The 15,639-nt window shown below is 31.2% G+C and overlaps 1 protein-coding gene across 1 annotated transcript in view; it reads right to left on the minus strand.

Annotated features, from left to right (window-relative positions):
- The window catches only part of LOC145283689 (mannosyl-oligosaccharide glucosidase-like), a 116,477-nt gene that overhangs the window by 16,345 nt on the left and 84,493 nt on the right, over positions 1 to 15,639 (minus strand). The window lies entirely within an intron of this gene.

The following is a 15,639-nucleotide window of genomic DNA, read 5'->3' on the forward strand; positions in this document are numbered from 1 at the left end:
GTTATTTAAAATACTTTCAGGAAAAAAAAACATAAGCAAAATAAATTATATTTATGTAAAGACAGAATGGGGGGAAAAAAAGCCAGAATCAAATCTAGATTTGTCAGATGTATTGATATATAAGTCTAAGTTGGAAAATCCGACTACCTTAATTAAAATGAGTCCGAGTATCTATTTCAGTAAAACATGCAAAAGAAAAAAATAAGCTAAATGCACAATCCCATTTCAAAATTTCTTTTCTTTTTTTTTTAATTAAATTTAAAAAGTTCAAAATGATTATCATTTCGGTATTGTGCCAAAGTTCAATTACGAAAACAAAAACATATGATGCCCATTTCATGATTTTATTACCAGTGTTTTTCTATGTCTAGATTGAACACTAAAGTGTTTGATGAAAAGAGGATAAAGTCTCATTACTATTTCTGGAGTAACATCAGTGAAAAGTTATAAAGAGAAATAATAACTATTACAGGTATGACTTCTAATAATACTATTAAACCGGACTGTAAAGTCAGCAGACTAAATTCTAACTCCTAAATTTTTTTTAAGAGTCTGATTAATATAAAGGGCAGTTGTCTGTGTGTTTGTATATTCAGCTAAAAGTCAAAGGCTAAAATATAAACATCCACAATGTTAATAGTGTTCAGTGTTGCCCTGGATGAAGAATATCTAAGTATTAAAAATCATTCATTCTTTGACCCTAAACTGGCAGAGATTTTTTTTTTTTTTGGGGGGGGGTCCATCTATTTAATGTATTAACTAAAAGGAAGTAACATTTTTTAAGGGGTTATTTCCCATGTGCCAACATACTACTTGAGTAATCTATAAAAAGTGTGTGTGTATATATCTAAAAAGGGGAATGGGCTGGGTGGATAAGAAAGAGGGGAGCCAGGGAAGAGAGATCCAAGTTTTAACAGGAATATGTTATACTTTCTTTTTTTTTTTTTTTTATAGAAAGCCATGTTTAATTTTAACAGAGTTTTGGTGAGTAGCCAATCTGTACAAGTCTTAAACTATAAAAGTTTGCAGATGAAGAGCAAAATTCTTTCTCATGTGGACATGAAAAATTATCTGCAGAAATTCTAAAAGATTGTAATTTTATGGAGTGATTTCGGCTACTGATTGATTGCTAGCAGAACATGGCTCCATTTGATCGGTCAGTTCCTATCATCAGTGTCTATAAATAGAACCTGATGCTGAAACCAGGGAATGCTGGGTTGCCCTGCTAGTAAATTATAAACACATTATATATTATCTATAACTTATTTATTTTAAAGACTATGGCCATGTTTTTCCTGACTCAATGCAACGTTTTGTTTTGTTAATGAACACTACATGAATAATTCAATTAAAAAAGCGATACATGATGAAAAATGAAAAGTACAAAAAAAAAAAAAAAAAAAAAGAACAAATTGTTTTGGACATTTTCATTATCTATCACTATATTATTTGTTTTTAATCTGCAAAATTTCACCGTCTCCAAAAGCAATGCATTTACTCAGACTTTACTTCTGCTAGCAAATACAGATTCTTTTTTCAAAAGAAGTTAGAGTCAAAAAAAAAAAAAAAATTAATAAAGTGATAGATGATGAAAAATGTCCAAACTAATCCACTTTTCTTTTTTTTTTCTTTTTTTTTTTTTAATTTTCTCATGTATCACTTTTTTAATTGGATTTATTTGAAAGCTCCCAATATTGTTGCCGTGATACATTTTTCTACCATAAAGATGAAGATGGTCAATATTATTTTTAAAACTATTCAAACAAGACACATTATCGATATGGTAACTTGTTCCAATAAAGAAATCTCCACGTTTATTAATATCGTTCTCTTTGAAATAGGTTTTCAAAACGTCTCCATAGTTGTTATGTTTATGGTAGGCTGCTTAAAGCATCATGGGAGAACAGGTGAAGTTGAAAGTTATTCTCAAAATGTCTAATCTTAGTAAAATGCAAAAAAATGAAAATAAAATAATAATCTCTATTATTATATAAAAGGAACTTTGTGCATGTATGTTTGTTCCTTGTGGACTTCTAAATGACTGGGCTGATTTTTTTTAAATTTAACACAAATGCATTTTATGTACCTGACAGTATTCTTAGATAGGTTTTGTATCAGAATGTCTTCAGTAAGTATCAATAATAGAAAAAATCCGATAAAAGGAACAGGTGATTTTTACTACCTTACAGCCTAACATTACAAATGCATTTGAGAAATTTTATTACTGCACAAGCAGAAAGGCCCAGCATATAAAATCAACAGAAGACTCTTTGATATGACAGGGGCACATATGAAATGAATATTTCTGTTTAAAGCACAACTGAACCATGATACTTAACTTTTGCTTTTTAAACTTTCATTCAAGCCATTATCATGACACGAGTTGAAAGACTCACCACATAAAATCAAAAGTAGATTCTTTGATATGGCAGAGGCATGTTCAAAATGAATGTTTCTGTTTAGAGCACAATTTAACCATGATACTTGACTTTTGCAGTTTAAACTTTAATTAAAATTATTATCACTTCTCAATCTATATTAATAAAGTAGCCACAGGAATTCTCCTCTGGACCAAAGTATTGTAGATTTGCAACAACAGAACGCTATTTTAGACACATTCAGTCGTGATAATAAAATACTACATTGCATACTATGAGCAATATCACAATCGCAACACTGTTAGAGGAAGGAGTCCCTATTTCTCTCTAAATATTTAGTCCTACCACTATTACCAGTTGTCACTGGGACAAATTCTACACGTTCTACAGATTCTGTGATTAAATCGACCGTAACTGGCTGATACATTCATAGACCTTACATAAGCTTTTCAATTTCTGATTCATAAATAATAAAGGCTCCTTCACCAAAGTCCATTTATTCTGATTGGCTGAGCTCTGAAAATTCTCATATTCCAGAATCCAGTTCTTCGCTTTATAAAAGAACAGTTATTAAAATTAAAACATGACGTCACTAAGAGACATATTTCGCCTCGCATCAAGTTTATTTAATGCATAGGTCATCATAGTCTTGTGTGCGTGTATGCGTGCGTATGATACAAATCACTAATAGTGGCTTTGTAGCTGTCGGACTGCTGTTTCTTATTATTCTACAGAGTCCACAGTGTGTATAAATAGGTTACTCTTCCTTCCCTCCCTGTGTGTATTCCTCTTTGCTAATGGTTTTTATTACAAGGTTTGTGTGTGTGTGTGTGTGTGTGTTCAGCTGAGCATGCATTTGACAGTGCAATAGCATTTCTTCTATTTTTTAATTATCAATTCATTTGTTTTGTTTTTATTTTTTTTTCTTTCTTATACAATTTTATTGTGTCAGGGTTTAATAAAATATATTTTCATTTTCTTAGTAAGTTACGTTTTTTTTTTGGATGCTAGCCGTTAGTCTATTTTCAGATTATAGGTAATATCCCTGACTGCGTAATCTGTAATGTGTGCGTACACACACAAACATGCAAATACTCAAGAGAAGAGAAAGGAGTTTAACTGTACTTTCACCTAACATTTTAATAAACAAATTATGCCATAAGAACTGGATTTAATCTGAAAATCCTATCTAAAAAAAATATCATGGTCCATCTTCTGCATAAGTCCCCATAACATATGTACATACATATGATCTATATTTACTTTCCCTCAGTATCATGAGAAAGAGGTGGAAGCCCTTCTTAAAAATTTAGGATAATATTTACCATATTATCCAACTGCTTCATTTACAAATAAACACTTTTGTTTACTTTTATGGCTCCGGGCAATGCCTGGTAGCCCTGCTAGTATAAAAATAATTTTATAAAATCAGCAGTAGAGCAGGCAATTAATTGATTTGACTGAAAAATGGACGATTTCAACAATTTTGATGAAAAAATATGGGATGGCCAAACATTTGTTGATCCTGATTCAATCCCAGATAACGTCAGGTCTCCCTGCTGGTAATAATAATAAATACAATTCAAAATTTTAAAGGATAAAATTTAATTTTGCAATAAAAAAAACCTTGTGATAGGTTCCCATCTTTATAAAATAATTTTTGTGAACTTTCTGTTCTCACTTGTATACCCAGAATATTTTTTTATTTTAAATGATACTAGACCCTCTCGGTCTAGACGATTTCACAAAAACAATCTACGAGTAAAAGAATCGCAGGCCGTCTTTGTTCTGTTTTAATAGAGAAGGTCATCCTTTTGTTACATCATTTATGCCTTTGTAACGTCACCCATTGTACATGGGGACAAAGTCATAATTTTTGACATCACAAAATAATGGCATCATTCAGTGTGCAGATAAATAAACAAGATAAATAGAAAAGCAGGATCTGCAGAATTTTTTGGTTTTCACTTAGGAAACTTTGGCACTAAAATTAACAGAGATTAGACTATTCCCGTGACGACTTTTTCCCTGTTGATTGGGTCCTATGCAGTTCTAGAAGGTTCATCTTCTCAGGCTTTGCCTTCTCTTTGAGAAGGGGTTAGTTTATTGTTAATGGTCTAAGGCACCTTTACCGGGGAATGCTGACGGGGCTGTTCAGACACTTTTTGCAGGTCAGCTTGCCCTTTCTCAGAGGTGCTGACTTTTCGACCCCACTTTCCGACCCTGGTGTCATATTTCTTGTGATGGGAGAGAAATACATATACTAGATCTTCAGGAGTCATGACATTCTTGTAGTTAAAGGATCTTCCACTGTGCCCGATTATCCCCAAAATTCTGACATTATTTTCTTTCACAAACTGATGCATAGAAAAAAGATAAAAATAAAGATTATAAATAATCACAGAGTTTCAGTAATAGATAGAATTTTTTTTATGGAAATTACTTAAGACATAATGTGAAGCCACTTGATGTAAGGAGCAAACAAGAACGAAAGATGATCATTGCAAAAATAGGAAATGCATTAGACTTGAAAAGATTAAGACTATAAGTGGGAGGTAAACAGTCAGCATGAAGAGAGTTTCATAGTTTGCAGTTCTTGGAAAGAAGCTATTGTACTATGAAGTTGTATTACAATGCGGTTTCAAAACAGCAAATTGATGGATTCCACTAGAATAATGAGTCAAACTAGCCGGAACAAAGGAAGCAGGGAATAGATCAGACAATTCTGAAGAACATATAGGAAAGACTGAAACTAGCAACATCATGTCAGTGAAAGAGATGTTACAGAGTGGAAAAGTGGAAACCAATCAAATTACAGATACATTTCTGCACCGCATAAAGAGCTCTCAGATAGGACAGATACACCAGCCCAAATATGACAGCAGTACTCCATACATGGGCTAATAGATTTTTAAAGGTAGAGAATAACCTCAAAGTGTGAGAAAGTATTTAAAGCAATCGGAGGAAATCGACTTTACAAGAAGCAGAAAGAGCAATGGATCTAATATATGAAGATTTAGTGAGAAAGAAAGATGTTTCAGGGTCGATTTCTCCTCAAAAGTAGAGCCATTCATGAAAATCTTAGGAAGTATGAAGAATGGATTACATAAACAACATTGAGAATTTGCAGATAAAAATGTTAAGAATTTGAATTGATAAAGAAAGAAATAATGAAATGAATCAATATTTTTACATAATTTGCTATGAAGATATAAGTAATTTAACGAATAACAAAAGCGAAGCACTAAAACACCTTTTTTCTTTTTTTACAGTTTATATTCATGCAGACAGGTGAGCATTTGATAAACTGTAGCTTCTTTTGTTTAAAATGTTCCACAAAGACGAAATTTCACAAATAAAAAATGGAAAACAGAAAAGAATTTCTAAAAAAAAAAAAATAAAACATGAAAATCATCAATTGGAACACAAAGAGACAAAGCAATCAACTAATGAAAAATAATGAATGAACTATTTTTATTTTTTTATTTTAGAAAACCTATTTTTGAATTATTACTTACGTTTTTATAAATGAGAGCAAAAGCGAGAGGAAACAAATGACAATCATTTTAACATTTCTTATGAATTCCATTTCGAATGGAAATCAAGAACAGATATTCTTAAGATACATTTCAACTTCTGTGTTTCGCAATTAAAAAGACTATTTCAAATTTGTGTGACAGATCAACAAAAATGCAATTTTATACTTAAGCATGACAGACTGTCGTTTAACTAGAAGCTAAGTGTAGTATCTGTTCTGATACTACACTTTATCTTTCCTGTCCTCGGTCAGTGAATGAGAAAGCATTCTCGATTGTAGTTATTTTTATTCTTTCTCACTCGAGTGTCCCTTTCGGGGGAACTGAATTTCCTCACATTAAAAATCAACTTTGTATCTAACGTGAAAAGGCAAGTAAATAGCGGCAAACAGTCTAACTAATGGATGGATCATTAAATTTTATTTTGAAAATGTGCAAGATTTTGCGCGTGCGCGCGCGCGCACACACACAGACACAGACACACACACACACAAACACACACAGACACAGACACACACACACACACACACACACACACAGAGGATAATCCAAACTAATAGATTCTTATGAATTTTGCAATATATATCCTAAAAAACAGTGAGTAGTATGGGCTCACTCTTTTCATAAATGTCAACATAGAGAGTACATATATATAATTTTTCTTTTTTTTATAAACCGATCATTATGAATTTTGGAATATATATTTTCGGCAACCCGATGAGTAACATGGGCATATATTTTTGTAAACTTTAACATTTAGGGGGTGTGCCCACCTAAATTCGCACCTGTTCCCAAAAAGTTTTTAAAATACGTTAGATACAAAAAAAAAAATAGAGAAAAGAATTGCTCGACATCAAATTTTGAGTTATATTTTTAAAAGGATCCGTGCGCACATATGAGCATCAATAACATGTATATGCTTAATAAAATCAAACTATTTAAATTATCAATATGAATTATAGATTATGTATTTTAGACAACAGGACGAGTAATATGTGCACATTTTTATTTTTTGTAAAATTTACCATTTAGGAAGATGCCACCTAAGCCGTACCCCTCCAAAGAAAAAAAAAAATTTTAATTCAATATTAATGCTATATTTATTGATTATACTAGTCCAGAGACGGGTATTTTTTTAGTCTATACAAGTTTTACTGAAGATGAACTAATACCTGTTTGTTTTCCTAAGGCTTTTTTCCTATATAATTTAATCATACGAAATACACAGGTGAAACGATAAAATTATCGCCTTAGAAAAAAAAAACAATATGCTTCCATTCCCGTGAGATGAAAACCGGTTTACTTTTTTTGTTGCAGACCATCTACTAGTTGGCCAGTTGCATACAAATCCCAAGAGTGATAGGAGCCTTTTATCATGCCTGAAAGTGACACAATGTTCAATGAGCGAGATCAAAGATGCGCCGCTGTACAACTCATGCTCTCTACCGATCCAAGTTATGACAACTGTTGATCGGTAGAGACCATTGCCAGCACTCTCAAAATGCATCGCTAGATTGCCACGAACAACAGGGATGTGCCAAGGGTGATGAAAACAAAGTTTCATCACGGTTATGATCTTTGGTGTAGTTTCAAGTGAGAATCACATCATGCCACCTCAAATCTTCTGAAGTTGGTTTGAAAGTAAACACCAAAGTGTACCTGAATGTGCTGAAGAGTGTGGTGATACTTTGGTGCAATCAGGTGGCCGCTAGCAGATCCTGGGTGTGGCAGCAGGACTTGGCACTGGCCCACAAGTCCAAAGATACCCAGGCTTGGCATCAGAAGAGATGCTACGACTTTCTCTCACTGGCCACCCTCCTCACCCAACCTGAACCTGCTGGACTACTTCGTTTGAACATCAAGAACATCACCAACAAGCCAGTCTGATTGCCACCACCTGCCAAGTACTCGCCGAACTCCTGTCAGCACTTGTGGAAAAGGCATGCTCCCAGTTCCGGACCCATATCAAGGTAGCGATTGAGGTTGAAGGCAACTACATTAAATAAGTGTCAGTTCTACTAAATAATCAATTCGCATAACTTGATTTTTTAATAAAAGTTTTAAAATGAAGCTGTAGTGTTGTTTACTTTAGATCGATAACTTTACCATTCCACCCTGTACATGCAACAATATTTCTCAGTTTTAAGGTTTGAGTCACATTTGAAAAATAAACAAACAAAAAAAGAACTTCCGTTTTAATTGCTCAAATAAGTTACAATTAACTCACTAAATGATCCATCTCTTACTAAGTATCTATCACCAACTCGTTCTCATTGTATATTACAGTTTTTATTTTATATGGTAACTATCACTTTAGTTTCTGTCACTATCTTTGTTTATTAACAGTTAAATATAGTAAAGAATATTACTACAAGTAAGAATACTATTTAACTCATATCTGTAGAGAGAAAGAGCGGAATATAGCAAACAAAAAGCAACTGATTTGTTTTGTTTTTGTTTTCTTCCAAATTTTTTTATATTAAATTTGCTTTGGAAACCCCCACCCCACCAGAGTCATACAATCTAACGCAAGCTCAATGGGTGATTTAATGGGTCATGTTTTTCTTATATATATTAGTTAGTTATCTACAGAGATTATTTTGCTGTATTACAGCTGTTGAGTGTGGCTAGACTAGCAACTGCCTCAAGCTAGGATTGAAATTTGACTGCCTAAATGACGGCGCTTCTAACTCCTATGCTATTTTGGCTGCTGCTAAATAGGTAGGTGAGATTATAATGATCAACATTGTCCAAATGCCTATGCTCCATTTGTTTACACAAAGAGCATTGCATCATATGCTAGTGGCAGTTATTTCACTCCCCAATATGCTCAACCCAATAAAGGAGAGTATTTTTAGTTATCCACAGACACCATTTTGCTGCAAAACCAAACACTGATTGAAACGGAGTTGTATCTTTAGAATTTTTTTTTTTTTTTTAAAGCGAGAAGAAATTTAAACAATGTAATGTAAAATGGTTTCAACAATAGTTTTCGATTGCAAGAAGAATCAGCACTAATAACCAACAAAAGAGACGCTGACAAAAAGAAGACGATGATGTCCTAAAAAGGAGGAGGGCACAACATTTGATATAAGAGAAGAAACTACATGATTACATATGAAGAAACAACATGTTGTCAACATTAGAAAGAAAAAAAGGAAAGGCGAAAAAAAAAAAAATAATTTAGTAAAAAAGATATCAGGGTTTGGGGTCTATTTGATTTTTTGTTGCAATCAGTCAAGGAAAGTAAGCATATATAAATAAAAATTAGTTTTCAAAGAATTAGGAAAAAATAACTCCCAATTTCTTTACAAGATAAATTTAATATTGGAATGAACATTTTAAAACCTTTTACATAGTGAACAGCAAACTCAATCAACCCCAAGAACTATGTATTATTCAACCTCTATTCAATTTGATTTGTATGAATCGGCCTGTTACAACTTTTTGATCCGATTGAGTCTGTTATTGATCTTGGTTTCCAGGTTTATTTTTAGAATCTGATAATCACAGGAAAGACCATGTGAAGGTGGCCAACATCCATTGGTGCCATGTCTGGATGAGCAAGTTCCAAATTGCAGTATTGAAATCATTGGAGTGACGTATGATGATACGAGAATCTGCAAAAATAGTTATTGTCAATATTCATAAGAGGTTATATGTAACTGACAGTTATTTGAACTCTTGCAGTAAACAGAGAAAAGAAGCGTACAGCATCTAGTATTCATAAATGGTTACTCTTATGGTACTGATCAAACACAAAGTCACTTTGGTGATCTAACAAGGACTGGCATGTTAACATCATTATTAGTAGCTGCACGGATCGTGCATAACATAGCACTCAGAGTCATCTATCCACACCAATATTCATTTTGTTGTAATCTTTCTATAACTAACATTTTCCAGTACTGGTACAGCTTTTTGAATCAGATAAAATCGACTGGTCAATACAGAATTATGTAAACAATTGGAAAAGGCCAAATAAAAACAAACTTGCATCAAAATCAAAACAAGGCGGTATTCCAACAGAAAAAAAAAAAAAAATAATAATGAAACAATATTTGAAGAACAAAAAAATATTCACCGTATTTTTTTACAAAAAAAAAAAAAAAAATGACTCATAAGTTTTTTCTTTTTTATACTAACCATTTTATTTTCAATACAAACTTTTTTTTTTTTTTTTGGCTAAATTTTGAACAATAAAAACCAAACTATGTTTTTACCCTAACTTAATTTTATTTCATTTGGTAACAGTTATTTGTTGATCATTTGTTTTTTTATTGGGTTTTTTTTTGTTGTTGTTTTTCACTTTCCTTTTCTGTTGGAAAATCGACATTCACCAATTTACAATTTTATCCATTTACAATTTAATTTCTCGTTTGCTTTCCTCACCTTTTGCATCTTCCAGCTGTTAACATAAACAGTAAAAAAAAAAAAAAATAAATAAATAAAAACAGGCAAGCATTTTTGCCTGGTTCAAAAACTGTACTAGTACCCATTTCTCACAATGAATATTGAAATATATATATATATATATATATATATATATATATATATATATATATATATATATATATATATATAGTATTCTATAAAGAATTAACATACATGAAATCGTTTTAAGAAACATAATTAGCATTCTCTATTGGTCATTCAGTCAATGAACAATTTAGTTCACCAAAATATTCTAACAACTATGAGTTGAATGTAATATTTTACAAGAAACACATTTTGTTCTTAATCTCTCATTATTCATTAATGTTTTATTCATGGATTCCTGAAAACAATGGCCAAGCCAACAAAATGCAAACTAAAATAATTTGCACAATCATTAAGAAATGATAATTTTTGTTTTTCATTAACTTTCAACTAATTAAATGAAAACAATCGTGAAGAGATTGATTAATTTTACCAATTCTAAGACAAGAAACGGTCAGGTTGGATTAGAATGGAGAAACTGATTAGGACATTCAGCCGGTAATTTATGTCTAAATTACTGTAGGCAAGCTGATAAAATAAAACATTAAAAATATAAAATCATTAAAAATATTTTTTAAAAATCATGAGAAAACTTGTTACAAAGTGAAAAATCTATATACAGTGTGTTAGTGTTTTAGAGTTTATTCGATTAAATATAAAATAGAAACGTGATTATTTAACAAAGAAAAGAATACACATTACTAAGTAATTTTTATGATGTCAGTATTCAGGTTCGATTATTGCATAAGTCTAAAAGTTTTTTTTTTTTTTTCAATTCAATAAGGATTTTATAAATTTAAAGAAATTAATATAAAATAAAATAATTTACATTATATATATATATATATATATATATATATATATATATATATATATTATCCAAGTAATCTTTTTTGATAATCTGCAAAAGATAGACATGAAGTGAATTTGGCATTAGTTCAAAGTGAATTATTTTTTCTAAAAGGCATAATTCCTAATTTTTTTTTTTCGCCAATAGAAATATTTAAATACATTCATCGTAGTTACTTTTCATGAAAATGCTAAACTGTAGTATATTTAAAATAGAAATAAAAAATTATGCAATTTTAAAATGAAGAATCGTTTATTATTTTGTTTTAATAAGCTAAGACCTTAGATATCTAAAAATACATCTTTCAAAAATAAACTTAGTGTTCTTTTCTTTATTTTTTTTACATTTTGTTAGTCCCGCGGAGAGGAGAAGGGGGGGGGTCCTATTAAGATAGAAAATGTTCGGAAAGGTATAAATCAAATCAAGACGATGTGTTATATGCTTGGTGGCATGTGTTTGAATAAAGAAATATTCACATCTTATGAAGCATCATGTATGTATGAATCTTTGTTTCCAAAAAATCTCAAATATTTTTCTTTATACTAGGTATTAAAAAAAAAGTGGTAAAAGATGAAAATTGGCATATTCAGCCAGTGGCGTAGCTAGACCTTTTGCCGCCCGGGGCGGTAGTAAAATTTGCCCCCCCCCCGGCATTTGGGTGCATGGAAAATTCGTCCATTTTTGCTAGGCAGGAAAACTGGTCCATTATTATTAAGTTAACATTTATTCTGTAGTTGCTTAATTTTCATAGCTTGCGAAAATTAGTTCTACGGTATCTAATTTTCCTAAATTCAATTAAATTAAAATTAAAATATGAAAACTGCTTTTTAATATTTTTTATTCATTTGAGAGTTTATCAGTTTTCGTTTTGTTTTAAGTAGATGGTGGGGGTTGCCCGGGGTGATTTTGTCCGATCCCCCAGCTAGCAATTGTAAAGTTTACAAGGATTTATAAAAAAGTATGCTACAAAAACAAACGTTTGATACTTTCAAAGTCTTAGCCTCATGAATTGGACAGTAATAAAATTAATGAATTCAAACTTTCGCATCTAATGTTATTTCCTCTTTGATGTCACACCCAAATATCCAACTTTCTTTTCGCACCTATTCAATAAAAATTTATATGAAAGTTCCCTTTTAAGTATGAATTTGTTAGCATTTTTTTCGATTTTCCCCTTTTATCATCTCAAAATGCCGCCCCCATGCCGCCCCCCCCCGACGCTCAGAAAATAGGGACACATTTTTTCTGATTCCGATACCCCCCAAAATTCCGATTTTTTACAACCTTTTTGGTATAAAATTTCATATTTTTTGTTAACTTTTGTTTATTTTTATTTATTTTTTCTACTTTCTATTTTTACCCTCTCAAAATGCCGCCCCCTCAGGTGTGCCGCCCCCCCCCCCAGCTACGCCAGTGTATTCAGCTACTGTACCAACACCACTAAAATAGTGGGTATAAACTATTTTTATTTTTTAAGATAATTACTTTAAATGAACGATATGACATTTGGAAGAAACGGTGAATCTATTAAGCTGTTTTCATCTTTGTGGAAATATTTAAATTTTGGGAAATTTCAAGGGATTTTTTTAATCAATCTACAGAAAGATGACATCACGGTTTCCACAATTTGGTTTCAAAATAAATAAAAATTGAACATTGAAGAAAGTAGAAATAAAAAGGATGGAATGAACAAAAAAAAAAGGAAGAAAAGAAATTATCTCAGATAATTGAAATATATTTGAAATGTATAAAAATGAAGAGAGAAATGAATGAAAAGTATGGTTTTGTTACCAATGCTACCAACCAGTCTCACAACTTGAGATACAAGACAAAAATATGGCAATGACAAAAAAAAAAAAAATAGTGAGCAATATTTATTGCACCGTAAGTGACAAAAAATAGATAGAATCAAAGGTCTTTCAGCTGTCGGTATCACAGAAAATGTGCAGAGAAATGCTGTTGGGATGGGTTGTTTCTCCAACATCTTAAGAGTCTGCTTGATAGGTATAGTCTATATGAAAGCATCTCTACTTGTAGAAGGGTGGACTAAGGAGCTTAGTCTTTCAGCAATAAAATGACATTAAGTAGGTGAGGCCAAAACGAGCAACTGTAAAAATCAAAGGTATGACAAGTCCCTCTCTGGATAATTAATCATATCAATCAAAATATGGCATAGTTCTTAAAGTTCTCGACACCGTTATTTTTCTGCCATGTAGTAGTATCTAGTATGAGTGAGATTTCAAAGAATAACAAAGTTATTGATGGAAAAATACAGACTGGACAAACGAAACGAAAGTGGGAATAAAAAGGATGAAAAAAAAGAAGAAAAGAAATTATCCTAGAGATGATTAAAGAATTAAAAAATGTATTTTAAATTTATTAAAAAGAAAGAAATAAGCGAACAAAATAGATGGTATCATAATAAATAATAAACAGAAGAGATAAATGAAACTGCACAAAGTACATCAAAGATCACGATTAAAAAGAAATAGATGAAATGTATGAAAGATGAAACAGGAAAAATAACATTTCGAATATAAACGATAATAAAGAGGAAGATTTTAAGGAATTATTTTTCAAATGATTGAAAATCAAATCGAAATAGAAAAACATAACATCGTTTGAGCTGTTCGCATCGGAAAGTCTATTAAAAAAATACACTTATAATACTATACTGAAGTGGCACTCACCCTATGAAAGTTGAACTAGTTTCTTGTGAATGAATAATGGTGATATAAAGAGAATGCAAAATTTCTCTACGATTACAATTTTGGAAGAAAAATTAGCATAAATGTTGTTGAAAATGTGAATACTTTCTTAATAAAGAGAGAGAGAGAGAGAGAGAGAGAGAGAGAGAGAGAGAGAGAGAGAGAGAGAGAGAGAGAGAGAGAGAGAGAGAGAACGTGTGTATGGGGAGGGGACAGAGAAACTGTATAAAAAAAAAAAAAAAAAAAAAAAAATTTGCAGAAAAATAATCCAGTAGTTTTATTATTATTTTTTAAATTTTACTTTACATCATAAATAGCATCGCTGCCACTGTTATGAATTTCAAGGAAAATAATTCAACCTTTTTTTTTTTTAATAAGATAACAGAAATCTAGGGTTACTTTAGGGTTGCGTTTTAGGGTTAGGATTAAGTCAATCAATTTGGGCACATCTCTAGTTTTAAAAAATCCTCTAAATTTAAGTCATTAAGGTCCATTTTCTGAGGAAAAACAAAACCTATTTCTGGAAAGGTATTATATAATGGCACTGATTGCCTCTCCTTACATGACTCTTAAAATGAAGAATAAAAATGGCGTCAAATCAACTTAAATTTACATGATTATTGAAATTTTAATTGCTGAGATATTTATAAACCTACTGGATTACATTCTGAAATTTCAGGTAAACTTTACTTATTTTCCAATCACAAATAAGTATATCTGAACATTTTTCTGTTATATTTTTATTTGGTATATTTCACTTGGAACTCGAGGAACTTGGAAGATATGCTAATTTAAAATGCAATGTAAGAATGTAAACCCTTTTATATCATACGCTTTTAACAACGGTAAGTCCGTCAATACACAATTTGTATTAAAAATATGCATTTATCTATAGAAAATGAGCAGGAGATGAAAATGTTTATTCCCAACTTTTAAATATTTAGGAAATGTAGATTATTCTTCAAGTTTGGAAACTCTGCTTGTGTTGTGTTTACAATCACTTTTACAAATATATAGATTACACCAGCATACGTACCCGGCGTTGCCCGGTATTAAACGTAACATTAAATTCTTAAAAAAAAAATCAAATAAAAAAAAAAATGGGAGGAAACTGAGACATGTGCATGCGAGTATTATGCTTTTTCTAAACAGTTCATTTCTTATAAGTAAAAAAATAATACTTGAGCCGAGATCGAAACCAAAACCTAGACAGTGAGCCAAGTACGATAACCATTAGACTAGTTTGTTACGACTTTAAAAGGTGTTTTCAAACCTACTTATTCTTAACATAAGGAAGCGTTTATATGAACGTTCATGCATGCACAGTTGTGAAACAGTTGACAAACAAATAAAAATCCAATGACCCCCCCTCCCACATACCAATTTTTCAATTTTAAATGTTTAGCAGCACTTTTTTCCAAATGAAAACTGATTAAAATGTTTTCCATGTCTGAATACCCTATATACCAAATTTCAAGTCTGGAGATCAAAAATTCGTTGAGTATATAGGTTGAAAATTGTCCTCGCATACACATTTTCGCTTTTATAGATACATTGATAAATTTGTTTTATATGTTCAAATCTTTATTTTTAAAAAACGAAATTCTGAATATAATTTTCATACACATCTTCAAATTTGAGTGAATAAGAAAACAATAAAATGTTAGAATTAAATAAAATATTGTTTG

This window comes from Euprymna scolopes, chromosome 8 (genome assembly GCF_053919585.1).
Source record: "Euprymna scolopes isolate OS-2025 chromosome 8, ASM5391958v1, whole genome shotgun sequence".
NCBI classification, from domain to species: Eukaryota; Metazoa; Mollusca; class Cephalopoda; order Sepiida; family Sepiolidae; genus Euprymna; species Euprymna scolopes.